Source organism: Montipora foliosa, chromosome 12 (assembly GCF_036669935.1).
Source record: "Montipora foliosa isolate CH-2021 chromosome 12, ASM3666993v2, whole genome shotgun sequence".
NCBI lineage: Eukaryota > Metazoa > Cnidaria > Anthozoa > Scleractinia > Acroporidae > Montipora > Montipora foliosa.
The window spans coordinates 18,404,816-18,409,815 of NC_090880.1; the positions used below are offsets into that span (position 1 = coordinate 18,404,816).

At 36.9% G+C, this 5,000-nt stretch overlaps 1 pseudogene; it reads right to left on the minus strand.

Annotated features, from left to right (window-relative positions):
- LOC137980926 (carbonic anhydrase 2-like) overlaps positions 1–5,000 on the minus strand; it is a 5,148-nt pseudogene that overhangs the window by 99 nt on the left and 49 nt on the right.

Sequence of the window (5,000 nt, forward strand, 5' to 3'; positions counted from 1 at the left end):
AAGCTTTGGACACGAGAAAGTAAGTAGATAAAACGTTAACGCTGGATTATTGAATTGAAAAAATGTACATTTTTGCAATGCAATTTGTTTACCTGTTTCTCTGTCAGGGTTACTGTATCCTTCACAAGAATCCATCGCACGGATTGATAGCAGGGAGGAACGGCCAAGGATCCCCTGTACGTATAATATGGTGCGTGCTCTTTTGCTAATTCTGGTATAAGGTCTGCTGATGTCAAGTTGTCAGCTGGGATATATATCAGGATGCTTGATCCTGAGGAAAACGAAGCGGTGGTGACTGCTTTTCCTCATACCTCAGTCGAATTTTAAGTCCGGACCATCACTACATCGGCGCACCGAACGTAAGAGTTAGCTGGCAACAACAGTCGGTAAGCTGGGCAGTAAAGGGACTCAAGTTCGAATTAATATCTACATTTTCACCTTTGACCGAACATTTTCAGGAATCAGGTAACTAACACTTGCTGTATATAACATATTGATATTTTTCTCCAATACAGTCAACTTACCGCCAACGGATACGATCGTAAGCGGACAGCTCTACTTACAGACACCTTTTACCGTTCCGTCAAACTCTCGATTCATACATTCCTGTAAGGGGACATTCTCTCGCAAACCGACGAGGACACTTTTAAAAATTAAAATTGGATTTTTCTTTTCTTCTTTTAAGCGGACACCCTACGTATAATAATTGACTCTTGGCAATGAACAGTGGGGTCGGCTTTGTCAAATCTCCATTTGTCCGCGGGAAAGCAAGCTGTCCGTTCGTTTGAGATAAACAAGAGTGCAACATGTATTTGCATTGCTACGTTAGGGGAATAATTCTCGTAAGCGGACAGCTCAACTAACGGACGCTTTTCCCATTTCCCGAGGTTGTCCGCTTACGAGAGAGTTGACCGCTTAAAAGAAAGAATGTGTTTAATTGATGATCAATGTATGGGAAAAATTAGTTGTTTCGTCTCTTGTTGAGCGCAATTGCCCAACTCACTGCATTAACGGTAGCTCAGCTGGTTTCGACATTTTTAAGAGACTGTCTCGTTAGAAGGATGGACTCTACAGCATCAAGTCACGCAACAGCAAACGTTGTGGTACATTGAAATGCCCGTTGTTGTTAAAAAGATGCATTCATTAGAAAGACGTAACAAATCACCATAGTAACAGAAAAGCTACCTAAAAATACCCTATATTTTGTTGTTAAACATGCACTTATATCGCAAAAACAAACTCTGTAACCCCATATTTTTATTGCTTCGAATTGATTTACAGGCTCAAACTGTTTATCGGCAAAGTTAAACAAGTTCTCTGCAGGAGTAGATTCAGTGCTACATTAAGTTTTCAAGCTGTGAACGTAGCTCTGAACTCGCTCCAGATTTACAGCATACAAAGTTACAAAATTTTGACAGTGTTACAGCCAAACGGGCTAATTTCTTTACTTTCGAGCGACCAAAAAAGAACAGCGTTGATTTTGCTAGAAAACATAACTAAAGGGTGTTTACAGATGGCGCACATGTTGCCATAGTAACCTGTTACGTCACATTCATGAGCAAGGTAGTTTGTTTCATATGGTACCATACCTTATTAGTAGTACAGTGTTGTGGAGTCAATTTTCTAGGTAGCGTAGTTTCTTGTACGTATTGCCACCCTACAGAGCTTTTTAGGTTGTGTTAGACAGAATCAAAACATCTCAAAACTGCTGGTAGAAATATCCGTTTTTTACAAGTCCTATTTGGCCTTAAAATAAATGTGACAAACATTCAATCGCAACATCGTCCAGTTGATCCACAATGCTATCCAAAGCGATGCTCTTTGAATGTCCAAACTGTGAATGTAACAAATGCGCAATCGGTTTTAGTTGCCTGGTTTGGTAATCGTCTCATAAAATTGAACCAACGACTTTCTCACCATTAAAATAACTGAAATTCCAGCTAAATCGGCAATTTTGGAACTTTCGTAATCAGTGTTGTAAAATATTACCTGCTGTACAAAAAGAAAGGTGGCACGCCAGTTTAGTTTGATAAGTGGAAGGAGAATGTAACATATAGGTGTGTTCTTAATGTCTCGACTCTATGTCATTAGGACACTTGTAAGTAAACGATGATGATATGAAACTATTGCTTATCATTTTACCTCGTATCTTACGAATAAAAAAGTGCAAAAGGAAATAATCTTAGTGTCCACCCTCGCGGTCTTTAATTCAAGTACAAATTGAATTTCAATGTAAACGAACGTCCATATTGGTTTATGTAATAACCCAAGTTATTCACGGATTTTGATTGGTTCTTGCCTATGATCTATTAGAGGACAGACGCACGATTGACGTCACCATCAGCTTTTATGCAAATAAAGTTTAATTCTTTATTATATAAAACAAATAGATTCCATGTTGCCGTGGGTCTGTTCAGTAATAGATCACAGAAGACGTCAAAATGTGGTAAGAACATCAGTGACACACACGTCTATCGCCTCGTGTGCCACTTTTTTGTTCTTACCACATTTTGACGTCATCTGTGATTTATTACTGAACAGACGCACGGCAACATGGAATCTATTTGTTAATTATCGTCTCGACATCTCGTGCCAAACGAAAACCTCCAACTTCAGTTTGTGATGTACAATGAACTTAAAAATGCGACAAATCTCTAATCTAATGGTAATAATAATAATTATTATTATTATTATTATTATTATTATCATTATTATTATTCTTGTCGTTAGATACTAGGGTGTTGAATATCTATATTTTCCCTACAATATATTGTATTTTTTTTTTCTTTTTAATAGCTTTCTTAATGTAGATAGATTAGGCTATCAGTTTTTTTTACCTAAATGCCAGACCGTCTGACAATAAGTTAATTGTGGCAAAATAAAAGATTTGTTTATTATTATTATTATTATTATTTATTGACTTATATTGCGCAGATATCAGTGGAAAATGTCCATCTGCACATTACAATGTTTAACACTTAACAACAAAAGCCCTCGTAGTGATAAATGACCTTTAAGTAATAAAAATTTATTTAATCTTCTTGTCCGAGCCATCAATGAATAAAAAATCCCTAGTTAGATCGATATGAATTCAGGAATTTGAAGCTGTCACGGTTAAAAATTAGAGTCTTACTTCGACTGGGAAAATTTTTCCGTCTATTGTGGGCTCAGAGCCCATGTTGTTCAGTACAGCGCCAGTGAGGTTGCAAGTACATCGCTTTTCATCTGCGGTCAGCACTGGTTCACGACCATTGTTCATCAGAATTCCATTGAATAGTCCTTTATCAGTATCATTAATAGCCATCAAACAATTGCTACCAAGTTTAACGAGTTCTTTAATAACATTGGTCCCCGCCTAGCTGCCAAAATTTCCCATGTTTCTGTTAACCACAAATCATATCGATATCTGAAAGGTTCTTTTGTGGATTATTAATATAGTGTCCTCTCTTAAAAGTAATAACAGTGAGGGAGTGGACTGTATTAACATCTGATTCATTGTGATTAAAGCATCTATTGACTTATTGGCATCTCTCCATTCTCAAATCTCCTTTTCTACTGGTATTTAGTTCACTAGTTATAGGCCCATCTCGAATTTACCTTGCTTTTCCAAACTTCTTGAGAGTGCCATGTATCATCGCCTTACGGATTATCTTACTTGTCACAACATTCTAAACGATCATCAGTATGGTTTTACAAAGAAGCACTCTACTTTCATAGCAATACTGTAACGTACTAACAAAATATTTGAATCGTTCGAAAAGAATGAACACACTGTAGGTTTCTTCATCGATCTCTTTCAGCACAAGAACATCTCGGAACTAATTAAAATTGTTAACTATGAACTTTCTCAATTGGCCACTTGGTTCAAAGCTAACAAACTAACTCTGTATCCTTATACGACAAAATTTATTTTATTTCATTTCCTGAGAAAGACAATTAATCTTGGTGGTCTCTCTATCACCATCGATAACAATAGACTAAGCTAACTAGAGTAGAAACACACAAACTTTTTGGCTGTCATTATTCATCAAAGCCTGTCGTGGCAACCACACCTCAAAGCGATTTCTTCCAAAGTTGCTATATCCATTATTACTAAATCTCGTCAGTTTTTTTCTTGCAAATACTCTATACACATTATATAATTCTCTAATACTCCCCGACCTACAGTATTGTTCTATCGTTTGGCTTCTACATATCCCTCTCATCTTCATCCAATCTTTCGTCACCAAAAGAGAGCCGTAAGAATCGTGACTCACTCTCCCCCACGTGCAGATTGCTACCCTCTATTTAGCGCATTAAGCTACATTAAACATTCTTAATATATTCAACAGTTTATAAGCACCAAGGCTCTTTTTTCGTTTTCCTTCATTTGCAAAAGCTCTTGCCCATTACTCTCTTGTCTCTCTTCAAACTTAATTCTAATTGCCATCAATATTTTACAAGGCGGAAAGATAACTTACATCTCCATACTCATAAATACTCATTATCTTTACGGTTACAGGGTCCCCGAGTTTGGAATGATATTCGTCTCTCATTACGCAATTCTCTCAATCTTTCAAATTATAATCGCACACTCAGAGATTATTTCCAGTCCTTGTAAACTAACACACAACTTTTCGTTTAGCCGTGAACCATAATCCCTCTCATCCTTCGAACTCTTTCTCATACATTGTAAGTTATAAAAGTTAGCTTTAGGTTTAATTATGAATCCTTAATTGTACATTTATTTGAATAGTCTTTTTTTTTGGTTTGCCATCTAGTAGTCCGCCTGATCTCCTGTATATGATCCTTGCCATATAAGCCTCTGGCTTCGGCAATTAACCATGTTTACAGTCTCTTTTACAAGAAAGAATGTCAAATAATATAGATTGAAGGAATTAAACGAATATTATAGAGTAGACCAGAAGGGTGCTGGCTGTCGCTGATTAGATTTCTTTCTCGGCTCGACTAGCCCCTTTTAGAATCTTACTTATTCAACACCAAACAGAGAAGCCACAGCG